Here is a 20,918-nt window from a genome sequence, read left to right on the forward strand (position 1 = left end):
CCCTGTTAAGTTACGTGGAAACTAAATTTAAAAAATCAAGCATAGAAAATAATGTATATTATATTACACATATAAAATAACAGTCTTTCCACTATGTGTGTAAATAATATTTGCATAATTAGACATCTCTCCCTGCAGAAGGGACATGCTACACGTAGTTTATTCAGAAAGTTTATCTTCCGGGCTGACCTCTGGCCGCTGACAATCCACACACATGTACAAGAATAGGAGCTCTATGAGGAATTACAGAGGAAGTAAGTATTTTAATATTAGGAAGAATTGTGACTAGTTATATTTGTGGGGCAATGTGGATGACTCTGGCTTTGTGGCACTGCCAGGGGAGAACGTACCATATGTGCAACCTGCGCAGATGCACAGTGGCCCCAAAAGCAAGGGGCTCAATGGTACCTTGAACAAAAATAGTGCTTCTTATTGTTTACCAGATCACATGTAAAGAGCTACACTCATTTCCATCCATGTTTTTTACAATTACTAGCGGATTGGCACACCTGTGAGGGATTAAGGAGGTGAGCATTGACTAGCGTTTTATTGTCCTCAAATTAGCAGTTGAAAAGCAAGGCGCCCAGATACTGTTCTTGCACAGGAACCCTATATTGCCAGGGTCTGCCCATAGGCACTGCTACTGCAGAACCTATTTTTTAAGCTGTCTGTCTCTTATTGCATCTTTATAACATTTAAAAATAAAATCAAATAGTTTCTATTTTAAGCCCCACCCCATTCCACATGGGAACACCCCAAAAAATACCAAAAACATCTATTTTAAGCACATTTTCATAAACGCTACCCCTTTTCCAGCCTGGTTTGTGGAACAGCCCCTATTCAAATTAGAACTATTGGCAACCATGCTACTTGACTCTATTAATATAGGACTCTATTGTACTGCTGGAGGTCTAGATGAGGCAGGATAGCAACACCATAAATGTAAATACAGAAAAAAGTTATAAGCAGGCTCGTCGCGCGTCCTTGTCGGTGTTTGTAGTCCGTCAGGCTTTGGAGTGCACAGAAAAGAATTATAGGCTTTCAAGGACGATTCATAAAAAGAGTAGAAAAAATGTTCTCCAGCACATCCATTAAAAAATCTAACTATTTATTGGCAACTTTTATCAAATAAAAGATAAAGCACAGGTCGGATTTCTGACGTTTACACGTTTCAAACAAGACTGTTCTTAGTCATAGCATGTCTGTGACTAAGAACAGCCTAGTTCGAAATGTGTAAGCGTCAGACAACCGACCTGTGCTCTGTCCTATATTTTATATAAGATTTTTATATTCCATGAATGGCAAAACCATATACTATACACATAGATAAGGCTTAATATACATCCTCCCAGACACCTTCACTTCCTAGAGACAATGATTGTCTATTGACTTTTCTCTAAGGGTATGTTCACACGGCCTATTTACGGACGTAATTCGGGCGTTTTTGCCCCGAATTACGTCTGAAAATAGCGCCTCAATAGCGCTGACAAACATCTGCCCATTGAAAGCAATGGGCAGACGTTTGTCTGTTCACACGAGGCGTATATTTACGCGCCGCTGTCAAATGACGGCGCGCAAATAGACGCCCGCGTCAAAGAAGTGACCTGTCACTTCTTTGGCCGTAATTGGAGCCGCTATTCATTGACTCCAATGAATAGCAGCGCTAATTACGGCCGTAATTGACGCGGCGTTCAAGCGCCTGCACATGCCGGTACGGCTGAAATTACGGGGATGTTTTCAGGCTGAAACATCCCCGTAATTTCAGCCGTTACGGACCCCCGCCGTGTGAACATACCCTAAGGGTATGTTCACACGACCTATTTTCAGACGTAAACGAGGCGTATTATGCCTCGTTTTACGTCTGAAAATACGGCTCCAATACGTCGGCAAACATCTGCCCATTCATTTGAATGGGTTTGCCGACGTACTGTGCAGACGACCTGTTATTTACGCATCGTCGTTTGACAGCTGTCAAACGACGACGCGTAAAAATACAGCCTCGTCAAAAGAAGTGCAGGACACTTCTTTGGACGTTTTTGGAGCTGTTTTCTCATAGACTCCAATGAAAACAGCTCCAAAAACGGACGTAAAAAACGCCGCGAAAACACCGCAAAAAATGTGAGTTGGTAAAAAAACGTCTGAAAAGCAGGGTCTGTTTTCCCTTGAAAACAGCTCTGGATTTTCAGACGTTTTTGTTGACTACGTGTGAACATACCCTAACAATAAACGTTCCTTCCTTGCAGCTGCCATAAAGCACACATACCCTGCTGCACTTAGCAGTAAATACAGGATAGAAATGTGTGTTTCCAATATGGCTGCTTCAGGAGAGTTTTAAAAAATAAATAAAAATAAGGTTACATTTAAAAACAAAAAAAATTATTTCTCTTTTTTCTATTTACATTTAATGAATGACATTAACCCCTTAACGCCGAAGGACGGATATATCCGTCCTCAGCAGCTGCTAGTTCGCGCAGGAGGACGGATATATCCGTCCTGTGATGGAGCGGGTACTGAGACTGTACCCACGCGATCAGCGGCAGGAGCACGGCTGTTATACACAGCCTGGCTCCTGCTGCAACTGCCGGAATCGAAGCACGCGCCGATTCCGGCAGTTTAACCCATTAAATGCCGCTGTCAACAGTGACAGCGGCATTTAATGTGTTTGACAGAGGGGGGAACTCCCTCTGTCTCCCGATCGGCGCCCCCGCAAACAAATCGCGGGTCGCCGTCGGGTTTCCATGACAGCCGGGGGTCTAACAAAGACCCCCAGGTCTGTCTTCAGCATCTGCCTGTTAGGCGATGCCAGAGGCATGACCTAACAGGTTGCCTGTCAGTTTTACACTGACAGGCAATAATGCTTTGGTATACGAAGTATACCAAAGCATTATATATGCGATCGGCATATCGCATAGTGAAGTCCCCTGGTGGGACTAAAAAAAAAAAAGTAAAACCGTTAAATAAAGTTTGTGAAAAAAAAAATAAAAAAAATTACAGTCAAAGTCAAATAAAACTACTTTTTTGCCCCAAAAAGTGGTTTTATTTAATAAAACGGTCAAAACAAATCACACATACACATATATGGTATCCCCGCGATCGTAACAACTTGACCAATAAAATGAACACATTAATTAAACCGCCGGATGAACGGCGTCCAAAGAAAACGCAAAAAACAACGGCAAAATTCTCTCTTTTCTCCCATTCCCCCCATAAAAAATAAAATAAAAGTTCATCTATAAGTCCTATGTACCCCAAAATAGTACTAATGAAAACTACACATTGTCCCGCAAAAATCAATCCCACGTACGGCCACATCGACGGAAAAATAAAAAAATTACGCCTCTTGGAACGCGGCGATGCAAAAACAAGTAATTTTTTTCTAAAAGGGTTTTTATTGTGCAAACGTAGAAAAAACATATAAAACCTTTACACATTTGGTATCCCTGTAATCGTGCCGACCCATAGAATAAAGTTAACATGTTATTTACGCTGCATAGTAAACGGCGTAAATTTATAACGTGAAAATTAATGCTGGAATAGCTGCTTATTTTCAATTCTCTCCTAAAATAAAGTTAATAAAAGTTAATCAATATGTTATAAGCATCTAAAAATGGTACAATTACAAAATACAACTCGTCCCGGAAAAAACAAGCCCTTATACGGCTATGTCGACGGAATAAAAAAAGAGTTACGACTCTTGGAATGCGACCGTGGAAAAACAAAAAATAATCCTTGGTCATTAACGTGCAAAATGGCCCGGTCATTAAGGGGTTAAGATAAAATGCTTTATATATTTTCTTTAAAGGGCAGTAAATTAGAAACGGAGATCTTTGTCAGCTAAAGATGTATATGTGTTAAAACTGGGTAATGTATTAAATGTTAACATGTTCTATATGTTCAGTTACATAATAAATGTTGTGCTTTTTAGTTCGTTACTTGCCTTTACATATTTGCAAAATAAAGAAGAAGAATTAAATAGATCAGAGAACATATAGTTATTTTGCCTCTATCTTACTACAGTTTGGGCACCATGTATTTAAGATTTAAGGACTAAACCCAATCTTTACTGTCTCATTAAAAGCTGCCAATAAGAGTTCAAGAATCATAGTTGTGAATAAAGGCTCATGCAACTCTGTACATGGTAAAATTTTCCAACATTAGGGGAAAATCACACGTGTGCGAATATATCCTTACAAGTTGAAAGCACTGACTAAGCGTCCCATCTAAGAGGTCCATCTTACCAGCTTAGCGGTTCTTGCAGTATAGCAGGTGTCTTCTCCGTATGCCAATGTGCCAACATTTATAGTATCTTTCATTTCCGGTAAAGTATTCTCCAATCCAAACTCTCCAATCAGATTTCTGTATAGACCATAACAATAAGCATATGGTAACAAGCAATACAAGATAGCTAATATTTGTCTTTCAGTTATCTTCCTGCCAAGAATATAACCTCCATACTCTCTCTAATCAGATTTCTGTAAAAACCATAAGTATGTGGTAATAAACCATACAAGATAGCTAATATTTGCCTTTCAATCGTTTTTATGACAAGAATATACTCTATGCCGCAATTTAATAATACTTTGTTGAAATTGTGTTACAATGTACAGTATCTGACATGCCTTAATACAGGATTAACATATAATCGGGGTATATCTCCCTCTCTAAAGTGTTAGTTCTTTCGGACATTTACCATTAGATACTGTATGCAATACTGAGGACACTATTATCATCATTATGCATACATGTGTTTTCTGGACAATCCATCACTAGCTACTGAACTTTTTTTTCTGTGATTGGCCAGTCTTGTATTAGATGCATTACTTTGTTACTTACTGTATGTTATTTTTTATTTGTTCCATTGGTTTTAGCACTGGTCCTAATAAGGCGAAACTTAAACACACATTTATAATTTTGAGCTAAAACTTTTTTACCAGCAATAGCAAGTGCAGTTATTTTGCATAATCAGACAGGACATGGGCAATCGGGTTATTTCCTATGTGGATTGCATAAACCCCCTCCGTACATTTTTTTTCCCCCACAATATATGCCATAAAACTAGCACATGTAAATACACCCAAAACAGAGTTGCCAACATTTTAAACAATTTTCCAGGGACACTTCGTGTGTAGGTTATATGGCGGGTGTGTACTATGGGGGAGTGGCTTATCTGGTGGGAGTGGCTAATGGCCATGGCTTTCTTCTGAGAATTTCTGCATACAAATAAACAAACAAAAATGTCTGCAGAAGTTTGGCTGACGACTACTATGGCGGCCAGTATCTCTCTCTGGTTATCTGGTTGTTTACAGGCAGGTGATGTCACACTTTATCACTAGGGCTAGAAGATATGTGCTGACCACTACTGGTAGCGTAAAAACCAGCATAGATAGTGCCATACTAAGTGCCTCTTGTAGATGGTGCCCCACACTGCTCCAGTAGATAGTGCCACACACTGCTCCTGGTAGATATTGCCACACACTACGTCCTGTAGATATTTCCACAGTGCCCACTGTAGGTAGTGCCACATGGCCCCCTGTAGATAGCGCCACAGTGCCCTCTGTAGATAATGCCACAGTGCCTTTTGTAGATAGTGCTACAGTGCCTTCTGTAGATTGTGCCACACACACACACACACACACACACACACCCCTGTAGAAAGAGCCATACAGCCCCCCTGTATATATCGGTACACAGCCCCCTGTAGATGGTGCCACACAGCCCCTTTTTAGATAATGCCACAGTGCCCTCCATAGATAGTGCCACACCCACGTAGATAATGCCACAGTGCCCCCTGCAGATGGTGCCACATTGCCCCTGCAGATGGTGCCACATTGCCCCTGCAGATGGTGCCACATTGCCCCCTGCAGATGGTGCCACATTGCCCCCTGCAGATGGTACCACATTGCCCCTTGCAGATGGTACCACATTGCTCCCTGCAGACGGTGCCACATTGCCCCCTGCAGAAGCTCTTACAGTGCCCCCTGCAGATGGTGGCCACAGTGCCACACACAGCCTCTAGATAATGGCACTGTGCCCTCTGTAGATAATGCCATGATGACTACTGTAGGTAGTACCACACATGCACACCCCCTGTAGATAGTACCACACAAGCCCCTTGTAGATAGCAACATACACACACACACACACACACACTCACAAACACACACCCCTGTAGATAGCACCTCTCTTGGAGGGGCCCTTGACGTCACTGTCCATATATGGTCAGGGGCCAACTCTAGTACCGGAATCCCCAGCCAGAGCATCGGCAATGCTCTGGCCGGGGATTCCTCGCCCGGAGGAGCCCCTGACGTCACTGTCCATATATGGACATTGATGTCAGGGGCTCATTCTGGAGAGAGTGGAGATTCCACTCCTAGAGGGATCCCCAATGGAGCTATCTACAGGGAGGGGAGAATTGTCGACAAGGTGGGGTGTGTGGGGCACTATCTACAGGGGTGTTTGTGCGGCATGTTTTACAGGGGGGGTGTGGCACTATCTACAAGGGTGTTTGTGTGTATGTGTGGCACTATCTACAGGGGATTCCGGTCCAGCAAGAGCTCCTGACCTCATTGTTCATATATGGACTATCACGTCAGGGGATACTCCAGAAGAGGAATCCCCGGCCAGTGCATCGACAACACAATGGCTGGGGATTCCGCTCCTAGACAGGGTCTCGTCTAGGAGTGGAATCCCCAGCCAGAGTTTTGCCGATGCACTGGCCGGGGATTCCTCTTCTGGAGGAGCCCCTGATGTCACTGCCCATATATGGACAGTGACATCAGGGGCTACATATAGGAGCGGAATCCCCGACCAAAGTGTTGAAAACTCTCTGGACGGAGATTCCGCTCCAGGAGGAGTAAATGGCAGAGCAGGGAGCAGATCTTTTCCTACTCTTCCATAATATTCAATTGTATCTGTCTCCTGAAGATGCAAATACAATTGCATAAGGCAGGTGCCGGGACACGTCCGGGACAGTAATTTTCCGGGACTGTCTCTGTGAATTCGGGACAGTCCCAGTAAATTCTGGACTGTTGGTAACTATCCCAAAACCAGGTCAACCTGAGGTGGAGTGGTTTGTTCACAATATGTTTTTACCACCGAATAACTTCCAGAAGCTATAGACAGCGATAAATCATGCCATTCATGACATATTGGAAACACTCTGAAGGTTTAACGGGACCGAACCCAGTGCTGCCTCATACTTACAACTAATAAATTTACTAAGTATAAAGTAAATATTATTATATATCTCTAATATATGTTTTATACTTGAAAACTTTTTGTGATGAGGCATCAGGGGGATTACCAGAATAAATACAGTAAAGACCCTAAATAAATAAAGCCTCCAGATCTGACTTTGCATACTTTCTTTTCCTTGTACCTGCAGGTTGCAGTCCTTTTAATTCCTAGGCGACGGCACAGGCAAAATCCTAACACCGGACATCGATAGATATATCCTCTAGAACTGGACAAATCTTAGCCAGGTCTAGGAGTCAGTTCAAAAAGTAAGGATCCAGCAGAATCACATTGTAGGTCTGGGTCAACAAATCCAGTTTGAAGTGAGATTAATGGGCTCTTTGAAGAAAAAAAAATGTCCGGCTAATGCACGGTGACAACATGCAGTTGGTGCTGGGGAGAAATCACCTGGCTGCCAAAGCATCTAGTACAGGGAGCAAAAACATGGTCTTAATTCATGGTGAACCGGGATATGTCCAGCCATAATATGGGCTAATCAAGTGGTAAAATATCCTTTTTTTATGTCGGTGTTTATTTGAATTACAATTACTTTGATTTTCTTGTGTTTTCTAAAAATAAATCTAAAACTTTTACCAGCTTCATGTGAAAGTTAGTGTGATAGAAAAAAGTAAAACTTCCAGGATGGGCTGACAATTGATCAACATCAGCCTAATGTGTGCCAGAGGTATACTGTGCCACATATTTGCCCTCAGTGATATACTGTGCCTTAAAATATACCTGCAGAGATATACTCTTCATAATATATAAATTCAGAACTGATTCCAGACCCTTAAAAATATTCAGACCCCAGACTAGATGCCAAAATTAATGCAGATGCTAGACCAGACAACAAAATAAATTCAGAGCCCAGATGCCAGAGTTATTCCAGATCCCAGACCTTAAAAAAATCAACTCAGACCCCAGATCAGATCTCTCCATTAATTTAACACACTTTGCTCACAGAGAAAACTGGAATTCAATAGATAACGGCCGGTGCTGGGTCTCCTTGGGTCCTCTAAGCAGCCACTATGGCTGGTATAGTTGTAGTCAGGGCCGGTTTTAGACAAAGTGTGGCCCTGGGCAAAGAGGGGCCCCAAATGCTGAATTACTGTATCAATAATGCAGTCAATTGAGAAGGCGGTGTGCAGAGAACTGCATTGCTGATTTCTAGCGCATCCAGGAGTGTTACAATCCCCAAAACATATCACCCCCTCACTCACAAAAATTATCCATATGCACTACCGTTCAAAAGTTTGGGGTCACCCAGACAATTTTGTGTTTTCCATGAAAACTCACACTTATATTTATCAAATGAGTTGCAAAATGACTAGAAAATATAGTCAAGACATTGACAAGGTTAGAAATAATGATTTCTATTTCAAATAATAATTTTCTCCTTCAAACTTTGCTTTCGTCAAAGAATGCTCCATTTGCAGCAATTACAGCATTGCAGACCTTTGGCATTCTAGCTGTTAATTTGCTGAGGTAATCGGGAGAAATTTCACCCCATGCTTCCTGAAGCCCCTCCCACAATTTGGATTGGCTTCATGGTCACTTCTTGCGTACCATACGGTCAAGCTGCTCCCACAACAGCTCTATGGGCTTGAGATCTGGTTTAATCGAACCCACAAATGTAATGCTCCAGATTCTCAACTAGCTCAAAGGAAGGTCAGTTTCATAGCTCCTCTAAGGAGCAAAACGGTTTACAGCGGTGATAACATAATTGCACAAGGGTTTTCAAGTGTTTTCTAATCATCCATTAGCCTTCTAACACAGTTAGCAAACACAATGTACCATTAGAACACTGGAGTGATGGTTGCTGGAAATGGGCCTCTATACACCTATGTAGATATTGCATTAAAAACCAGACGTTTGCAGCTAGAATAGTCATTTAGCACATTAACAATGTATAGAGTGTATTTCTGATTATTTTAATGTTATCTTCATTGAAAAAAACTGTGCTTTTCTTTCAAAAATAAGGAAATTTCTAAGTGACCCTAAACTTTTGAATGGTAGTGTACATATAGTTATTAAATCATACCACTATACCAGATGAAATATTACCTGCATACTGTTACTGAACACAACTCACTATTGTAAGACAAATATAATCAATAATAACAACACAATAAAATAATACTGCCACTCCATAACCACTTAGTGAATGAATAATACTCCCTTACTGTTACTGAATAATACTGCCACACTATAACCACATTGTGAGTGAATAATACTCCCTAACTGTTACTGAATAATACCGTCACACCATAACCACATAGTGACTGAATAATACCCACACACTGTTACTGAATAATACGGCCATACCATAACCACATTGTGACTGAATAATACTCCCTTACTGTTACTGAATAATACTGCCACACTATAACCACCGTAGTAAATAGTGCCACACAGCCACCCTAGTAGATAGCGCCACACAGCCCCCAGTAGATAGCGCCATACAGCTGTAATGACGGGGGTGGGGAGACAGACAAGTGAGCCCTAATCTAACCGCCATTCAGTCCCTGCCTACTTGCAATGACCCGCCCTGGGCGACGGGGTACAACTGGGTGACGGTCCCTACGCTCAATAAGTGCACGCCAGACAAACAGACAAGGGTACACAGAGCTAGGGGGAGAAAGGGGCAGTTGCCCACGGCAACACCGTGAGCAACAAGAGAAGTGAACAAGCCGAGTCAAACCAGGAGAGTACGAGGTGCCAAACGCAGAGCAGAAGAGTAGTAAACAAGCCGAGTCAAACCAGGAGTGTACGAGGTACCAAACGCAGAGCAGGAGAGTAGTCAGCAAGCCGGGGTCAATATGAAGCAAGGACAATAGTACAAGAAGCTGCAGAAGGGCCAGGAAACCAAACGAGAAGAATCACAAGCAAAGGAGGAACAGGAAAGGCAGGTATAAATAGACAGAGGGCGGGAGCTAGCTCCGTCTGGCCAGGCTGTGATAGGTTCTCCCACTCCTAAGCCTGCCACCCTGAGTGGTGGAAGATGGAGTCAGTCTCACAGACCTAGAAGCAGGTGCAGACTGATTATCTATGGGCGTTAACCTCGAAGCTGTGCCTGGCAGATCCTTTACAACAGCCCCCCCCCCCCTAGTAAATAGCGCCACACAGTCCCCTTCCCCCCCTAGTAAATAGCGCTACACAGCCGCCCTAGTAGATAGCGCCACACAGCCCCCAGTAGATAGCACCATATAGCCCCCCAGTAAATAGTGCCACACAGCCCCCCTAGTAAATAGCGCCACACAGCCATCCCCCGCTTCTAGATAGTGCCACACAGCCCACCCTATGTATAGTACTACACAGTCCTCCCCCCTATATATTGCCACATAGCCCTCCCCCTGCAGATAGTCACACAGCCCCCCTGTATAGTGCCACATAGCCCCCTAGTAGATAGTTCCACAATGCCCCCTCCCTGTATACTGCCAGACAGCTCACCCACCACTAGTAGATAGCACCACACAGCCCCCCTAGTAGTTAACGGCACACAGCCTCCCCCCTTGTAGATAGCGCCACACAGGAAGGCACCCCACCCCCAAAAAATATAAATAAATAATTGTACTTAGCCAGGTCTGTTCCCGCGACGGACGGAGCGATCCACCGTCTCCAGACAGGAACTTCACGTAGGCCAGCGTGATGCAGTGAAGTCATCACGCTGGCCTGCGCAGGGACTCCGTCCCAACATCTTATAGGCTGCAGGCCTAACGTGACCTGCAGACTATATTATTTCATTGAATATGCATCCTGAGGACGATGGCAAATAATGGCCACAGCAGCCTATCTATTAAATAATTAACATAGAAAATATATACAACTTTTATTAGTATCAAAATAATACATAAGCATCAAATACAATACATGACAAATCTGTCTAGGTATTGCCTCCAGGTTCTTTTAGAACCTGTTCCCCTGCCCTGGGACTGCCCCAGTGGGAACAACACAGCCATCCACATACCACTATATTGAAAAGGGGTTCCGATACCTCCGATGGGCCCCAAACTACCTCAATAAGTGCCAACCCTGACCTCCTCTGCCGCGACTGGTGATCAGCCGGAAGAAAAAGCGAAACCCTTACACCAATTGTCTAAAATGACTTAAAGGGTGGGCGCTACATCACTGCTCTGGGATCGATGGCAGCAATAAGAAGCTCCACCCACCCTCCTACCAGGTACTGCTGTTAACCTCCCTGCTAGCCCTCTTCAGCCAATCCCAGCCCCACTTATAATTTTGCTCCCCACTTATAGCCCCCTCTTGCTCCTTCATTGGCCCGCTTGCCCCAATCCAAACCCAGTCATGTTGGAACTGTCCTGAGCTGCACCCATTTGCCCCCCTCTTGCTATATCCTGGTCAAACTGCTTTACAAAAAAACACTGCCTTTAGCGACTCTCTAATAGGAGAGGCACTTTCTACTATGACTTTGCAAAGGGAAGGACTCTTAGAAAGAAAAGAAGAAAAATGTAAAGATCAGCAAACTTTATTAACTGTTGCCAATGTGATTAGCAACTTTTGGATATGGATAGTGACACCTCAGAAGTGCTGTCCAAAGAAAACATCTGGATAGGGAAAGAAAGGTCAAGGAAGATGCAATCCTCACCGAGAAGAAGACAATGGAAGACCTCAAAGAGTCTAACTCTGCAAATCCTTCTGAACTACTGTAGAAAACCATTCTCAATACCAAAAAGAATATCGGAGAACAGGTCCCATCAAGATGGAGGATCAACAAAGACACACAGTGCAGAAAAACTAACAGTGTATAGTTAGAGCTAGAAGTTTTCACCAAGAAACACCAAATTACATAGTTTGATCGCCATACCTTCCAACCTACCCAGATTCAGTGGACAGTCCCACATTACAGGCGGTGTCCCGCTTTCCCGGGCGGCCAGGGGTATGTCCCGATGTCAACTGTATCTGCGTCCTCAGGATTTTGCTCCTAGAAGAAACCTCTGAGGTCACTGTCCACATATGGTCATTGACGTCAGAGGCTCCTCCTGGAGTGGAATCCCATGCCAGAGTTGGTAACGGGGATTCCGCTCAAGGAGTAGCCACCGACGTGACTGTCCATATATGGATAGTGGCATCAGGGCTTCCCTCTAGGAGCGGAATCCCCGGCTTATGCTCTGACTGGGGATTCCACTCCTAGAGGTAGTCTCTACAGGGGGGGTGGTGCTATCTTCAAGGGGGTGTGGCACTATCAACATGAACACTGTGGCACTATGTAGGGGAACTATATACATGGGCACTATCTACAAGGGCACTGGCACTTTATATGTGGGCACTGACACTAGGGGCAGCTTTGGGGGCATTATACTGTATGGTGGCAGCTATGGGTCTTTATGCTGTATGTGGACATTAAGCTGTATGGGGGAAGCTATTGGGCATTATACCGTATGGGGCAGCTATGGGGGCATTATACAGTATGGGGGCATCTGTTTGGGCATTATACTGTATGGGGCATTATGCTGTATGGGGCAGTTATGAGGGCATTATACTGCATGGGAGCAGATATGGGCATGTTGTATGGGGGAATTTGTTTGGCCATTATACTGCATGGGGGCATCTGTGTGGGGATTATACTGCATGGGGGCATCTGTGTTGGCTTTATACTGTATGGGTGCATCTATGGAGGCATTATACTGTATGGTGACAGCTATTTGGCATTATAATGTGTGGGAGGCACTTTGGGAACATGATACTGTGTGGGCTGAACCGCGTGTGTCTGAGTCGTGGATTAACTCCTTAACGCCGAAGGACGGATATATCCGTCCTCAGCAGCTGCTAGTTCGCGCAGGAGGACGGATATATCCGTCCTGTGATGGCGCGGGTACTGAGACTGTACCCACGCGATCAGCGGCAGGAGCACGGCTGTTATACACAGCCTGGCTCCTGCTGCAACTGCCGGAATCGAAGCGCGCGCCGATTCCGGCAGTTTAACCCATTAAATGCCGCTGTCAATAGTGACAGCGGCATTTAATGTGTTTGACAGAGGGGGGAGCTCCCTCTGTCACCCGATCGGCGCCCCCGCAAACAAATCGCGGGTCGCCGTCAGGTTTCCATTACAGCCGGGGGTCTAACAAAGACCCCCAGGTCTGCCTTCAGCATCTGCCTGTTAGGCGATGCCGGAGGCATGACCTAACAGATTGCCTGTCAGTTTTACACTGACAGGCAATAATGCTTTGGTATACGAAGTATACCAAAGCATTATATATGCGATCGGCACATCGCATAGTGAAGTCCCCTGGTGGGACTAAAAAAAAAAAATGTAAAACAGTTAAATAAAGTTTGTGAAAAAAATAAATAAATAATTACAGTCAAAGTCAAATAAAACGTGTCAAAACAAATCACACATACACATATATGGTATCCCCGCGATCGTAACAACTTGACCAATAAAATGAACATATTAATTAAACCGCCGGATGAACGGCGTCCAAAGAAAACGCAAAAAACAACGTCAAAATTCTCTCTTTTCTCCCATTCCCCCCATAAAAAATAAAATAAAAGTTAATCTATAAGTCCTATGTACCCCAAAATAGTACTAATGAAAACGACACATTGTCCCGCAAAAATCAAGCCCACATACGACCACATCGACGGAAAAATAAAAACGTTACGGCTCTTGGAATGCGGCGATGCAAAAACAAGTAATTTTTTTCTAAAAGGCTTTTTATTGTGCAAACGTAGGAAAACCTATAAAACCTTTACATATTTGGTATCCCCGTAATCGTGCCGACCCATAGAATAAAGTTAACATGTTATTTACGCTGCATAGTAAACGGCGTAAATTTACAACGTGAAAATTAATGCTGGAATAGCTGCTTATTTTCAATTCTCTCCTAAAATAAAGTTAATAAAAGTTAATCAATATATTATAAGCATCTAAAAATGGTGCAATTACAAAATACAACTCGTCCCGCAAAAAAACAAGCCCTTATACGGCTATGTAGACGGAATAAAAAAAGAGTTACGACTCTTGGAATGCGACCGTGAAAAAACAAAAAATAATCCTTGGTCATTAACGTGCAAAATGGCCCGGTCATTAAGGGGTTAAAAGAAAAAAAATTGCAGCTACGCGCGACACATCGGTTGTCCCTCTTTGTGATACTTGAAAGTTGGGCGGTATGGTGACCACTGCTGCAGCGGTCAATGGGATGAAACGTCATCCCAGCAGGCCGCCCTGGAGGAAGAACATGGACTTCTGGGTAAGTATATATATATATATATATATATATTTATTTTTATTTTTTTCTGAGTTGCATTTTTGCGATAAAAACAAAAACTGCTATTTGTTGTGGGTTTTACCTCCCATTGAGTTCAATAGGGAAAACCCGCAAAATATAAGCAGCATTTACGCAAATACAATTGACATGCTGCAGAATAAAACTCTGCACCGTAGGTCAATTTCTTAGCTATTCTTCTGCTTGCTATTTACGCAGCGTGTGGATGACATTTGTTTTATCTCATCCACTTTGTCGCTACTGTATTATGCTGTGGATTTTCCTAGATTAATTCTGTTGCTGAAAATCTGCGGTATTTACGCAATGTGTGAACTGACCCTAACCCGCTGCAACCGCACAATATATTTTGTATATATATATATATATATATATGTAAATATTATTAGTTATCCATCCGAATGTATGCCTATGTCAATAATACAATTTACTGTAAGGGTATGTTCACACGATGAGAGGCATTTACGTGTGAAAAGACAGACTGTTAACAGCTGCCTCGTTTCACACGTAAATGCTCCTCCTCGCATTATGCGAGGCGTCTGTGACGCTCGTAAATCTTGAGCTGTGCTTCATTGAGTTCAATGAAGAACAGCTCAAATTACGTGGCAAAGAAGTGCCCTGCACTTCTTTGCCGAGGCAGTCCATTTACGCGTCGTCGTTTGACAGCTGTCAAACGACGACGCGTAAATGACAGGTCGTCTGCACAATACGTTGGCAAACCCATTCAAATGAATGGGCAGATGTTTGCCGACGTATTGTAACCCTATTTTCAGGCGTAAAACGAGGCATAATACGCCTCGTTTACGCCTGAAAATAGGTCGTGTGAACCCAGCCTCACATAACTTTCAATGAATGAGGTAGGGAACATGGATGAATGTTTTTTTTTTTATATACTTAAAGTTGTAACATTTTCCAATATACATTTTATATTAATTCCTCATGGTTTTCAAGCTCTCTGCTTGTTGTTATTCCGGTGGATAAACTTGCCATCAGAAAAAAAAATAATAGCTGTATCATTTAGAAAAAAAACATACACATTTCTCCTCTAATACTTAAATCTAATTCATGAAGCTAGAACTGAATACATGAGACCTTCCCTTTAATATCAGATTATAGATACTAATGCTTAACCATGTTATTCATGCAATATACAGTACAATAAATTAGGTAAGGACTCTAAATATATAACATAAAGATAAGGCTGACTTAATAAATATGTTCTCTTTCCGTGTTTATAAAGGAGACCAGATAGCATGCACCTTTGAGTCGTAAATGTTTAGTTAGAGAAAACAATACTGCGCACATTCTGAGAAACAGGATCAGAGATCTTCTCTCACTATACTCATAGGCGGATCTTGCAGTCATTAAATGTGACTATTTTTTGGGGGGAAGGGTAAAAGAGAAGGGGTGAAAAAAAGAAATTGAAACCCAATAAGGGCCTTTTCACATCAACTTCCGTTGATGGGTTCCGTCAAACCTTTCTCTTCTGACATACAGATGTGTCCACCCTTGTTTGAATTTGTTTTTTTAATTTATCATATAACAAATTAAATACAATATCGCAACATGCTAGCAAAACCCTTGACAGGCTGCAACTCACATCACAACCATTTGGGTGGTAACACAGACACATAAATCATAGCCATTTTGTGACAGTTTGTTGCAAAATCATGGTTTGTTTTTTTTCAAAGCTGGTTATGTAGCTCCACACATCTCAGGATATGTTGAGATATAATGAAAGGTAAGGAAAGACACGTCTGTACATGCTTGTTTATTTTTATGGAGGGAGAAGGGTTGCCCACCAACACTACTGATCTTGGAAGGGAGCAAATCCTGTTTTCAACCTGAGAATGTTCTTCAAGATCTTAGTCAGTGCCAATAAATATTTCCATGAGGTTTTTGTAAGATTCTGCTATTTTTAAAAAAATGTTTTAATAATCTTATGCTTTAAGGCACCAGCAGAAAACTGGACAGATCCGATGAAATACATGATAAATAGTTAGCATTAGCAATATCTGAAATTTTTTTACACATGTGAATGAGGGTTTAAACACTTGCAGCTATAATTTAGTTCGTTTATAGGGAAGAATGTTTCACTTACTTTCTTGCAGAATTAGAAAAAGAGTTTGGTTAGAGCATATGCCTATGTGGATTTTGGATAGCACCAATTTCATTTGCAGAGGATTAAGATAACTTTTTTTTTTTTCATAAAAAATCTCCCCTAAATGCTTTTTTTTCTTAGTCTCTAATTTTCGGACCATCATAGATGCTGCAAGGTGCCACATACAAACTCTTAACATTGGAGCCTAGGACTACTATGTATCTTTTCTTAACCAGTCCAGGATCGGGCTATTTTGAGCCTTCAGGACCAGACACCGTTTAACCATTTTTAGCACGCGTTCGTTAAACTGCTATAACTTTTTTATTTGTTGGGCTAGCGACATGATTTTTGCGATGTTTTTTCGGTAGACAATGCAGGTTTCTTTTTTCTATCATTTTTATACACATCCTTTTTTGCTATATTAGAATTTTAAGGCTTAAAGGGGTTTTCCCACGAGAGACATTTATGACACATCCACAGGATATGTCATAAATGTCAGATAGATGCAGGTCTCAGCTCTTGTTTTTTACATTCTTCCACTGTAACTGCACAGCATTACTCTCACTCTCATAGTGACTATTGTCACGAATAGGGCTGTGCTGGGTTTAGTAAGACCCAGCAGCATGCTGCCACTAACGGCACCCGGCGATCATGTGACCAGTCACATGATCACTGGGACCAATAGAGGAAGTGGCACTGCCGCTGCCTCCATTCATATACACAGCGCTCATTGAGTGCTGCGTAGAAGAGATCAGAGAAGATAGAAGCAGCGAAAGCTATCTTCTCCTATCTTCTCCTCAGGGTCCCCGGGAGTCACTGACTGCCGGAGACCCGACATTCAGCTGCCCGATCGCTCGAGCAGCAAGCTAAAATCTGTGCGGTAAATAGTCTATGGCACGGGTTTTAAGGCCCCTGACTGCCGGCCGTAAATACACAGCCAGCGGTCGGGAACCGGTTAAAATGTGTTATGGGTAAAGCTAAGTGTCATCTTTTCTAAGCACCGTTTTGATCAAGCCAAATTGTGTCCATAAGCCCATTTAGAAGTCCCCCTTATCACCTTAATACAGAAGGTATTTTAAACCTCAAAGGGGTTTTCCCACGATGGACATTTATGACATATCCACAGGATATGTCATAAATGTCAGATAGATGTGGGTCCTACCTCTGGGACTCACACCTATCTCTAGAACGGGGCCCCTAAACCCCGTTCTACCTCTTTGTGTGTCGGCTGATTTCCGACCATGAAGTTGAAAACAGCGTAGCTCGCTGAGCTACGCTGTTTTTCTCGTAAGCCCCATAGAACTGAATGGTTGTTACGGAAACCGCGTAGCTTGCATGCTATGCTGCTTCCATAACTGCTATTCACTAGTATGGGAGTTACGGAAACAGCGTAGCTCAGTGGGCTACGCTGTTTTCGGAACTCCCGACCATAAAGTCGGAAAGTGGCCGGGAGTCGGTGATAGCAGACAAAGCTAGAACGGGGTTTAGGGGCCCCATTCTAGAGATAGGTGTGGGTCCCAGAGGTGGAACCCGCATCTATCTGACATTTATGACATATTCTGTGGATATGTCATAAATGGCCCTCGTGGGAAAACCCCTTTAATGACCAAGCAATTTTTTTACGTTTTTCCATCGTCGCATTCAAAGAGCTATAACTTTTTTATTTTTACGTCTACATAGCTATATAAGAATTTTTATTTTTTTTGCGTGACAAGTTGTATTTTTTAATAGCACCATTTTGCAATACATATATTTATTGATTAACTTTTATTAACTTTTTTGGTGGGGTAATGGGAAAAAAACGCAGAAATTGTCGCCATACTTTTTTGCGTTTTAAATTTACGCCGTTTACCATGTGAAATAAATAACAATAACTTTATTCAGCAGGTCGTTATGATTGCGGCGATACCAAATTTATATAGTTTTTTTATGTTCTACTACTTTTACACAGTAAAAATACTTTTTATTTCAAAATGATTTGTTTTTGTGTCGCCATATTTTAAGAGCCATAACTTTTTATTTTGTCTACTGATGCAGCTGTATGATGGCTTTTTTTGCAGGACGACTTGTAGTTTCTATCGGTACCATTTTGGAGTAACTGCGACTTTTTAATCACTTTCTATCAAATTTTTTGAAGGCAGGATGAACAGAAAACAGCAAATCTGGAATTGGTTTTTATTTTATTTTTTACGGCGTTCACCATGCTGGTTAAATAATGTAAACATTTATAGTTGGGGTCATTACGGACTCAACAATGCCTAATATGTGTAACTTCTTTACAATTTTTTTTTTCACAATAAAGTATTTTGTAAGGGGAAAAAGTGGGTTATTCATTTTTTTTTTTACTTGGAATTTTATTTATTTATTATAAACTTTATTTAACTTTTTTTTTAGTCCCACTGAGGGACTTCACACTATGCGGTCTGCTGATCGCTTTTATAATACACTGCAATACTTCTGCAGTGGCATCTGTGACAGACATTCAATAAAGGCAGACCTGGGGACCTTTGTTATGCCCCCAGCTGCTGTAAAAACTATCGGCACCCCGCAATCAAATCACAGGGTGCTGATGGGTTGGCTCTAAAACCACTCAGATGTGGTGGTTGCTATTGACCACCGCATCTGAGGGGATAAACACGACTGGAGACCGCTGCTATTGGTCTCCAATCGTTGGCCTGAAGCCCGAGGCTGTTAACAACAGCCTGGGCTTGAGGAGCAGAGCGCCCGATTCGGGTTTAACAACTTCTGAACGGCCGCCGTAAAAAGGTGGCGCTTCAGAAGAACTACCCTGAGCGGCCACCGTAAAAACACTATACGGCGGTTGTTAAGGGGTTAATTAACCAAAGAGGAAAGATTCTGAAAACATGTTCTATATGGTAGCCTGTAAGGGGGCTCTCACACGTGATGTACTCACATTGTATGACTATGGGTAAAATATTCTGCAATGCAGACAGATTTCTCCAGTTCTTGTGTTGCTGAATGTTTTTTCCATAGGCATACATTGTAAAGCTTTCCGCAGCCTAAATACAATGCAAGTACGTCACGTGTGAGCGCACCCTAATACTACAAATGTGGAAAGACCGGCACTTCCCCTGGAGTTAACAGTTAATCAATGGGGGACAAGCATTCAATTAATTATTTTTATGTTTGAAAATATTGGGCTAATTATGCAGTCTACATACTTGCCACACTTATAAAAATCATTTTAAAGTTGTTAACCTGTCTCTGTCTGAGGATAGGGGCCACTTGTATTCTCAAAATTGGAGCTCCAGTAAATACAAATTTGGGTAAATATGAAGCTATCATTTTGTCTATCAAAGTCAAATGCCAATGCTTTTATATTAGCTGTTCAGTATTATAAGGAAGAATTATCTTTAATTCTGGATCTTTCTAGATATGATGTTCATTTTCCAAAAAGAAAGATAATCAACTTGATACTTTAACCTTGGTCAATGAAGCTTAGTCAATAACGTATTGTTCACATGTATTTGGACAGTGACACAACTTTCATTATTACGCCATTGTACACCACCACACTGGGCAGATTTACTAATACAGGCCTGAATTCAGACAGCTTAGAATTAAACTAAATGTACCCAATTTGTCACAGTGGCTCATGATGGATGATAAATGTGATGCTTCTTTAGACACTCCTGTCTAATTTTCTACCACTACTTGGCTGGCTTACTTAAGACCACTTTTTACAAAACAAAATGTTGGCACAATTTTGGTGCATCTTATGTCACGCCCCCTTTTCCACTAAGCCATGAGCCATGAACAAACATCTGTTCTTTTTGACGCATTTCATTGATAAATTATTCTAAAATTATTTGTGCCAAAAAAAGGTGTAGCTTTTCCTAGAATTCTGGCGCAACACCAATAGTGAATCTGCCCCAATGAATTTAAAATAAAGCAATCAAGATGTGATTGAAATTGAGACTTGTTAGCTTTAATTCAAGGGGTTTAACAAAAATATTGCATTAACCATTTAGGAATTGCAGCCATTTTTTACATAGTGCCTCCATTTTCAGAGACTGAGTTTTGCAATGACTGAATCTGAGCAGAGAGTCTAGCTCTATACACTTCAGAATTCATTCTGCTACTTCTATCCACAGTCACATCATCAGAAAACCATGGGCATTGACTCAGTTAAATTAGCAGAAATACATGCTTATGCCATAATACACCCTCCACCATGTGTGACATATGATGCGGTATGCTTTGGACCATGAGCCCTTCCTTTTCTTCTCCATTCTGTTCTCTTCCCATCATTCTGGCTCAAGTTAATCTTAGTTTCATCTATCCAATGAATCTTGTTCCAGAACTGGTCCTTATCTGGC

The 20,918-nt window shown here is 42.0% G+C and overlaps 1 protein-coding gene across 1 annotated transcript in view; it reads left to right on the forward strand.

Moving 5' to 3' along the window:
- Positions 1-7,430: 7,430 nt before the first annotated feature.
- Positions 7,431-20,918, forward strand: part of RPP30 (ribonuclease P/MRP subunit p30) — a 63,041-nt gene continuing 49,553 nt past the window's right edge. The window contains exon 1 of the mRNA XM_075841219.1: positions 7,431-7,502. The gene's annotated coding sequence lies outside the window, so the exon portion shown is untranslated. The remainder of the gene's footprint in view (positions 7,503-20,918) is intronic.

This window comes from Rhinoderma darwinii, chromosome 11 (assembly GCF_050947455.1).
Source record: "Rhinoderma darwinii isolate aRhiDar2 chromosome 11, aRhiDar2.hap1, whole genome shotgun sequence".
In the NCBI taxonomy this organism is placed as follows: domain Eukaryota; kingdom Metazoa; phylum Chordata; class Amphibia; order Anura; family Rhinodermatidae; genus Rhinoderma; species Rhinoderma darwinii.